We start from the raw sequence: 9,116 nt of genomic DNA, 5'->3' as shown, positions 1-9,116 counted from the left end.
AAAGGATGTTGTCGTGTTGCTTTTATTGGCTCGTTTGTCCTTTTGAATTAATGTCAACAAAATTACAATGCAAAGATGAAGATCATGTTTTGTAGGGAGGTACATCTACTTGGGTTGTTGTAACTGAGAACAAGAGAGGGTACATCTCTTGTGGATCAGTTCAAATGGAAGATACATCCACTTGGTTGTTCAAAGAGAACAAGGGAGGGTACATCCCTTGTAGATATTTGCTTGTAAAGGTTTTTACAAGGTTGAAAAGAAATCTCAAGGACCGCAGGTCGCTTGGGGACTGAATGTAGGCACGAATTGTTGCCGAACAAGTATAAAACTCTTGTGTTAGTCTTCTTCTTCCCTACACTTTTAATTTCCGTTGTGCACTTTTAATTATCGCTTTTACTTTTGGTTAAGTTTTAATTATTGTTCTTTACTTTCTTAACTTGGTAGTAAAAGCCAAATTGAATTTAGTAACATTAAAAAAAGAGAGAATTTTTAATTAGTAAAGGTTCATTAATAATTAATTCAACCCCTCCTTCTTAATTATTCCGAGGCCACTTGATCCAACAAGTGGTATCAGAGCAGGTTTCTTGTAGAAAGTTTAACCACTTCAAGATTCATGGCCTCTTCAAATTCTTTGTTTCCTGAAGGAAATTCCATCCATAGGCCACCTATCTTCAATGTTGAGGGTTACCACTATTGGAAAACCCGTATGCAGATTTTCATTGAAGCCATAGATTTAAACATTTGGGAAGCAATAGAAATAGGACCTTACATACCCACCATAGTAGATGCAAGTACCAGCACCACAACACAAAAACCTAGAGACAAGTGGACAGAAGAAGATAGAAGAAGAATCCAGTATGATCTTAAAGCCAATAACATTATTACTTCAGCCCTAAGAATAGATGAGTATTTTTGAGTGTCAAACTGCACAAATGCCAAGGAGATGTGGGATACTCTCTAACTTACACATGAAGACACCACTGATGTGAAAAGATCTAGAGTCAATACCCTTACACATGAATATGAATTGTTTAGGATGAATCCTAATGAAAACATCCATAGCATGCAGAAAAGATTCACACATATAGTCAACCATCTTGCCTCTTTAGGAAAAATCTTCCCTAATGAAGATCTAATTAATAAAGTTTTAAGATGCTTAAGTAGGGAATGGCAGCCCAAGGTAACTGCTATTTCTGAAAGTAAAGATCTTTCCTCTATGTCTCTTGCTACTTTGTTTGGAAAATTGCAGGAACATGAAATGGAACTCCAACGTCTTAATCAAAATGAAGAAACCGACAAAAAGAAAAGAAGTATAGCACTTAAAGCCTCTTCATCAATGCAAGAAGAAAATAAAGAAGAAGAATCAGAAGACTTCTCACTCTTTGTGAAGAAGTTTAAAAAATTTGTCAAGAAGAGAAGAATCGAGAGACATCAAAACTTCAACAATGGAAAAAGATCTCAAGAAGATTCTCAAATTCATAGATGCTACAAATGCAATCAAATTGGTCACATCAAAGCAAATTGTCCATCAAATGAGGAATGGCCTGAGAAAAGTGATAAGAAAAGGTATGAAGAAAGAAGAACCAAAAAGGCTAACATTGCATGGGATGACAATGACTCATCCGATGGTTCAGAGAAGGAAATCAACCTTCTAACCAAGGACTATGAGAGTGATGAAAACATCTCTCAAGAAAATTAAGCACAAAAATAAAAGTATGACTTCCATCTTATGAAGATCTAGATACTTTAATCATGAAAAAGGTAACATCAAAACCATTCTCTTTTAAAAATTTATTTTGGTTGAAATTTTCCTTTCAATTAATTTGATTATGATGACTAACAAAATTTTATTTGTTTGTCTTGATTGATTGAAATTGTGAGTATGTGTTTATATGTTCTTGATTGAGTTAATTTTCTTTCTCAAAGCATGAAGTCTCTTTTTAAATATTTTGATAATGTCTATGATCATTATTCTTCAATACTTGTGTTGATTATTTTGATAATATATATATATATATATATATATATATATATATATATATATATATATATATATAATATTTTGATATTCATTCAAATCCTTTTCCCTTTAAAGTCATTCAGCATTTAGTTTTGGCTAAAAGGCTCTCTGGTAATCGATTACAACAAAAGTGTAATCGATTACAGGCAGTTAAGAAGGATGTAATCAATTACCAAATACTGTAATTGATTACAAGGTGTCCCTGCTCCTATATATTGAGATTTCAAAATCTGAAAACTGCAACTCCCCATTCTCTCGTGAAACTCTCGTTCCCAATTCTTCTTTCTGCCATATCTCACAGAATTCTTGTCTAAATCACTCCCCACAAAGCCTAAACTTCATCTTTTTTCATTCTCTTTCACTTGAACTGATGGAATTTCAAATAACTCTCTCAAATGGCGGAACCATCAAAGAAGCACAAAGGATCTTCGAGTCAATGCCAACGGCATTCCGAGGCTCAGGAAACACAAATTCCCTCCTCCATTTCCTCTTTCATTGTTCTCAACAGAAAAACAATGGATACGGTACACAAATCTTTTCTCTTCTCGTTCCATTATCGATCCAAAAATTCATTGACATGGATTTCTTTTCCAATGAGAGTTTTGAATGCATTCAGGCATTTGAGAACTCCAATCTCATTCCTTTCATGTCTTTAAAATTTCCTGTTTATTCTGAATTAGTTAAAGCCTTCTATTCTAACCTCGAAATTCAAGAAGACACTTTGATTTCTGAAGTTTATGGGATAAAAATGGTCATTGACCAATCCCTATTCTATGACTTGACCCAATTATCTAGTGAAGGTGTACCATTTGAAGGTACACTGAATGATGATTGGAAATTTGATTTCTCTGTGCATGATGTCCGCCGGTTGGTTTGCACCAACCAAGCAGATATGACCGGAAGGCTTCTTGCTGATTCATTGGCTTTTAAAAGCCACATCCTTCATTATCTCATTGTGCGTATTTTGCTTCCAAGATCTTCAAACCTTGCACAGGTTTCTGAGGAAGATCTTATTGTTATGTGGGCTTTTCATAAAGGCCAACAAATTGATTGGACCTAGTCACTCTCTTCCTTCAACACTTTAACATCCCTCTTGATTCTGAACCTTATGTTCCAATCAAGAGATCCTTCTTAATCGGTGCCACTGTGATTGCATCTTTTGGTTACCGTAAAGAGCATGATGGCTCTTGGGTAAAAAAGGGTGCTCAACCCATTGATGAAGAAGGACACTTACCAGTTGGAGAAGATTCCTCTCTTCTTCAAAGAATTTTAGATAGGTTCGATGGTCTTCAAACCTTTGTTGGTGAAAGGTTTGATGCTTTGTAGTTACAAGTGGACATGCGATTCGATGAGATGGATTCAAGGATCACCAAGGTTGAAGGAGATGTCTCTTACATCCGCACATGCTTTGATCTACCACCACCGCCACCACCATCATCTTAGACTTTATAAATCTTTAGTATTATTAGTACTTTGATTTCTAGCCGTGTATTTGGCTATATTATTATGACATTTGAACATTTAGTATTTCTTCTAATATTTGCTTAGTATGACTGAACATTTGTGAATTATGTTATATGACTATGTGGTTTATATTTTAATTTGGTCTATTCATGTCTTGCTTCATGATTAGTTTAGAATCTTTTATGATTGATTTACAATGGATGCTATGTGTATGATTTTTTTTCTAAAATCATGTATGTTTTACGCACTTTGGGTTTTTGTTGATGCCAAAGGGGGAGAGAAAATAGGGATTAAATAAAGAACTCACATAATTAAATAACTTAATTTCAAGTGAAGCTTAAACTCAAAAATAAAGGGGGAGAATATGGAGAATTAAGTGAGTGATCAACTAGGAAAAAGAATGTGTATGTGTTTCTTGATTTCAGGGTTGTCATCATAAAAAAAGAGGAGATTGTAGAAGCAAGCTTCATGATGATGAATTAAGTTGATTCAAGTAGTTTTGATGATGAAAAAGATGATGACAAAAAGCCCAAGAAAATGATTTCAAGATTGAGTCAACAAGTTCAAGATCAAGATTAATTTCAAATTTCATGAGAAGAAATCAAGAAGATTCAAGAATCAAGAGAAGTTTGATTTCAAGATTCAAGAGAAGATGAATTCAAGATTCAAGAGAAGAAATTAAGAAGACTTCACGCTGATTAGAAAAAAAAGAAGAAGACTTCACAAGGGAAGTATTGAAAAGATTTTTCAAAAAACAAACATAGCACAGTTTTGTTTTTCAAAAGAGTTTTTCTCAAAATTTTCTAAGTTACCAGAGTTTTTACTCTCTGGTAATCGATTACCAGTTTCCTATAATCGATTACCAGTGGCAAAGTTTGATATCAAAAGCTTTTAACTAAATTTGCAATGTTCCAATTGTTTTTTAAATGGTGTAATTGATTTCAATATATTGGTAATCGATTACTAGTGTATCTGAACGTTGAAATTCAAATTCAATTGTGAAGAGTCACATCTTTTCATAAAATGCTTTGTGTAATCGATTACATGGTTTTGGTAATCGATTACCAGTGACAAGTTTTGAATAAAAATCAAAAGATGTAACTCTTCCAATGGTTTTCAGGTTTTTCTCAAGGTCATAATTCTTCCAATGGTTTTCTTGACCTGACATGAAAAGTGTATAAAAGCAAGACCTTGACTTGCATTTTGGATAATTATTATAACTTTTACACACAACTTTTTGATAACCTTTTGATATCTTTCTTCTTCTTCCTTTGCCAAAAGCTTTCAAAAGTTTTCTGGTTTCCAAACTTTATTCTTTCACAAAAAACAGAAGTGTGCTATATCTTTTCATTCTCTTCTCCCTTTGCAAAAAAGAATTCGACAAGGACTAACCGCCTGAATTATTTTTGTGTCTCTCTTCTCCATTTTCCAAAAGAACGAAGGACTAACCGCCTGAATTATTTTATGTATCCCTTCTCCCTTTTCAAAGAATTCAAAACGACACAGTCTGAGAATTCTTTTGATTCTTCCCTTTCCCTTAAACAAAAGATTTCAAAGGACTAACCGCCTGAGAACTTTGTCTTAACACATTGGAGGGTACATCCTTTGTGGTACAAGTAGAGGGTACATCTACTTTGGTTGTTGTAACTGAGAACAAGAGAGGGTACATCTCTTGTGGATCTGTTCAAGTGGAGGGTACATCCACTTGGTTGTTCAAAGAGAACAAGGGAGGGTGCATCCCTTGTGGATCTTAGCTTGTAAAGGTTTTTACAAGGTTGAAAAGAAATCTCAAGGACCGCAGGTCGCTTAGGGACTGGATGTAGGCACGGGTTGTTGTCGAACCAGTATAAAAATCTTGTGTTTGTCTTCTTCTTCCCTACACTTTTAATTTCCATTGTGCACTTTTAATTATTGCTTTTACTTTTGGTTAATTTTCAATTACTGTTCTTTACTTTCTTAACTTGGTAATAAAAGCCAAATTGAATTTAGTAACATTAAGAAGGATAGATTTTTAATTAGTAAAGGTTCATTAATAATTAATTCAACCTCCCCCCCCCCTTCTTAATTATTATGAGGCCACTTGATCCAACATTGAGCTTCAGTGAGCTCCTTCAATGGAGATTTTCAGCCATGGAGTTGCAGCGAAAGATAAAGGAGAAGAGGTGAGAGGAGGTGCCATCCACTAGGGAATAAGCCATGGAAAGAGGAGTTTCACGACCAAGAGAGTACCTTAGATAAGAAGCTTAGAGAGGAAGCTTCAGTGGAAGAAAAAAATAAGAGAGGGAAAGGGGGAGGGGGGGAGAGCACGAAATTGGAGGAGAAAAAGGGGGAGAGAAGTTAAACTTTGAAGTGTTTCTCACAAGTTTCTAATTCATCAAAGTTACAACAAGTGTTACACATGCTTCTATTTATAGCCTAGGTAGCTTCCTTGAAAAGCTTCCTTTAGAAGCTTCTTTGAGAAGTTTCCTTGAGAAGTTAGAACTTAGCTACACACACCCCTCTAATAGCTAAGCTCATCTCCTTGAGATGAGAAGCTAGAGCTTAACTACATACACCCCTTCCAATAGCTAAGCTCACCCACATGCCAAAATACATGAAAATACAAAAAAGTTCTTACTACAAAGACTACTAAAAATGCCCTGAAATACAAGGCTAAAACCCTATACTACTAGAATGGCCAAAATACAAAGCCCAAAAGAAGGAAAAACCTATTCTAATATGTAGAAGCAAAGCTTCATGGTGAATCAAAGGTGTTTTGATGATAACAATGATGATAACAAAAGATGATGACAAAGGTGATGACAAAAAGCTCAAAGATCAATCAAAGAACAACTTAAGTGAATCAAAGATCAATCAAAGAACAACTCAAGTAAATCAATAAGAATTCAAGACTCAAGAAGAAAGTTTAGAGTCAAGAATCAAGATTCAAGGTTCAAGATCTCAAGAATCAAGATCAAGATTCAAGACTCAAGACTCAAGAATCAAGAGAAGGCTCAATCAAGATAAGTATGAAAAGTTTTTCTCAAAAATTGAATAGCACATGATTTTTCTCAAAACATGTTTACCAAAGAGTTTTTACTCTCTGGTAATCGATTACCAGATTGCTGTAATCGATTACCAGTAGCAAAATTGTTTTCAAAAAAGTTTTCAAATTGAATTTACAACGTTCCAATTAATTTCAAAAAGTTGTAATCGATTACAATGTTTTGGTAATCGATTACCAGTGCCTTTGAACGTTGAAATTCAAATTCAAATGTGAAGAGTCACATCCTTTCACACAAAATCTTTGTGTAATCGATTACACTAATTTGGTAATCGATTACCAGTGACTGTTTCTGAATAAATCAAAAGATGTAACTCTTCAAAAAGGTTTTGACTTTTTCAAATTGGTTTTAAGTTTTTCTAAAAGTAATAACTCTTCTAAATGGTCTTCTTGACCATACATGAAGAGTCTATAAAAGCAAGGCTTTGTTTTGCATTTTCAATTAATTCATTCTTGCAATCTTGAATACTTTTCCAATCAATCTCTTACAATCCTTTACAAGCCTTGAATCTCTTTGTACTTCTTCTTCTTCTTTGTACCAAAATCTTTCTGAAGTTTTCTGGTTTTCCAAACCTTGAAAACTTGTGTTATTCATCTTTTCATTCTCTTCTCCCTTTTCCAGAAAGAATTTGCCAAGGACTAACCGCCTGAATTCTTTTTGTGTCTCTCTTCTCCCTTTTCCAAAAGAACAAAGGACTAACCGTCTGAATTCTTTTGTGTCTCCCTTCTCCCTTGTCAAAGAATTCAAAATGACATAGTCTGAGAATTCTTTTGATTCTTCCCATTCCCTTATACAAAAGTGTTCAAAGGACTAACCGCCTGAGAATTCTTTTGTATCCCCATTCACAAAGTATCAAAGGTTTAACCGCCTGAGATCTTTGTCTTAACACATTGGAGGGTACATCCTTTGTGGTTCAAGTAGAGGGTACATCTACTTGGGTTTGACTGAGAACAAGAGAGGGTACATCTCTTGTGGATCAGTTCTAGTGGAGGGTACATCCACTAGGGTTTCAAAGAGAACAAGAGAGGGTACATCCCTTGTGGATCTTTGCTTGTAAAAGAATTTTTACATTGTTGAAAGAAATCTCAAGGACCGCAGGTCGCTTGGGGACTGGATGTAGGCACGAGTTGTTGTCGAACCAGTATAAAACCTCTTGTGTGTTTGTTTTCTTCTTCCCTACTCTTTTACTTTCCGTTGTGCATTTAATTTCTGCTTTTACTTTCTGTTAAAGTTTCTCTTCTACTCCTCATTCTCTTAACAATTTAGTAAAAGCCTTAGAAGAGTAATTTTTAATTAGTAAAGGTTTAGGAATAATTAATTCAACCCCCTTCTTAATTATTCTGAGGTCACTCGATCCAACTCTATTCTAATATTTACAAAGAAGAGTGAACTCAACCTTGGCCCATGGGCTCAAAAATCTACCCTGAGGTTCATGAGAACCCTAGGGCCTTCTTTAGTAGCTCTAGCCCAATCCTCTTGGAGTCTTATATCCAATACCCTTGGGGGGTAGGATTGCATCATCCCTTCCCCCTTGGAAAAGATTTGACCTCAAATCCAGAGTTCTTGGTACTTTGGGCTCGTTCCCTCAACACCTGTAAAAAGAATAAAAACATATATATTAGTGGTGTTGGGTATGTTAGAGTAAGGTAAGGTCTGAAAACCCTTTTCCTGGGCATCTTCCAATGAGGGAACATGGTTCCTCACCAACTCAATGAGTGATACTACAAGTATAGAAAAATATGGCACAAACCTTTTGTAAAAGTTTGTTAAGTCATGCAAGCCCCAGATTTCCCTTATACTTGGTGGAGTGAGCCACTCAGGAATGACCTTTATTCTCTTAGGGTCCGTGGGAATCCCTTGATCACTATTTAAAAAATTAAGGAAAGTAATGCAATAAAACATACATTTTTTCTGTATTTTCATGCTGATTATTCCTACAAAAAAGTACAACAAACCTAATGTTTCCCATACGAGCACCTATGTTTGTATTGAAAACAAAAATAAGACCAAACCTACCTAATGAGTCCCTATGTACACGAATCATGAAGATGTTGGGTGCATGAGTGATTTTACAAAAGAAGGTTGCACCACTCAACACATTCATCATATCACCTATTTTAGGATTTGGTGCCTAATAATACCTATGTTGGGCACCAACAAAGGACAAGGATTTAAGCTCTTATGAACCAAACCCTCATCCAACAACTCCTTTACTTAAGGAATATCCTCAAGCCCAAGAGGTGTGACAGTGCTAACAAGTGTCTTTTTACAAAGGAGAAGATGTGGAGGTTGTCTAAGAGGGGAAGTTTCTTTAATGTTTGTCTTTATTGCAAAATGACTTTCCTTCTTAGCTAACCTCTTGGAGCAAACACTTACCTCCTTATACTCTTTCTTAACCATTAAAGGTTGTCCTTCTTCTTAGGGGTAGATTTCTTCAGTAGATTCTTCCTCTTTTTCTTTTCACTTTCACTAGAGGAAGGTGAAGTAGTAGCCTTATCTTGGCTACTATAAATGTCTTGGTCCTTCATAATCATGGTTTTCTTGGTGGGGCATTGAGAAGTAATGTGTCCTCTTCCAAGACATTTAAA

This window comes from Glycine soja, chromosome 13 (genome assembly GCF_004193775.1).
Source record: "Glycine soja cultivar W05 chromosome 13, ASM419377v2, whole genome shotgun sequence".
Classification (NCBI taxonomy): domain Eukaryota; kingdom Viridiplantae; phylum Streptophyta; class Magnoliopsida; order Fabales; family Fabaceae; genus Glycine; species Glycine soja.
This window is presented reverse-complemented; position numbering follows the sequence as displayed.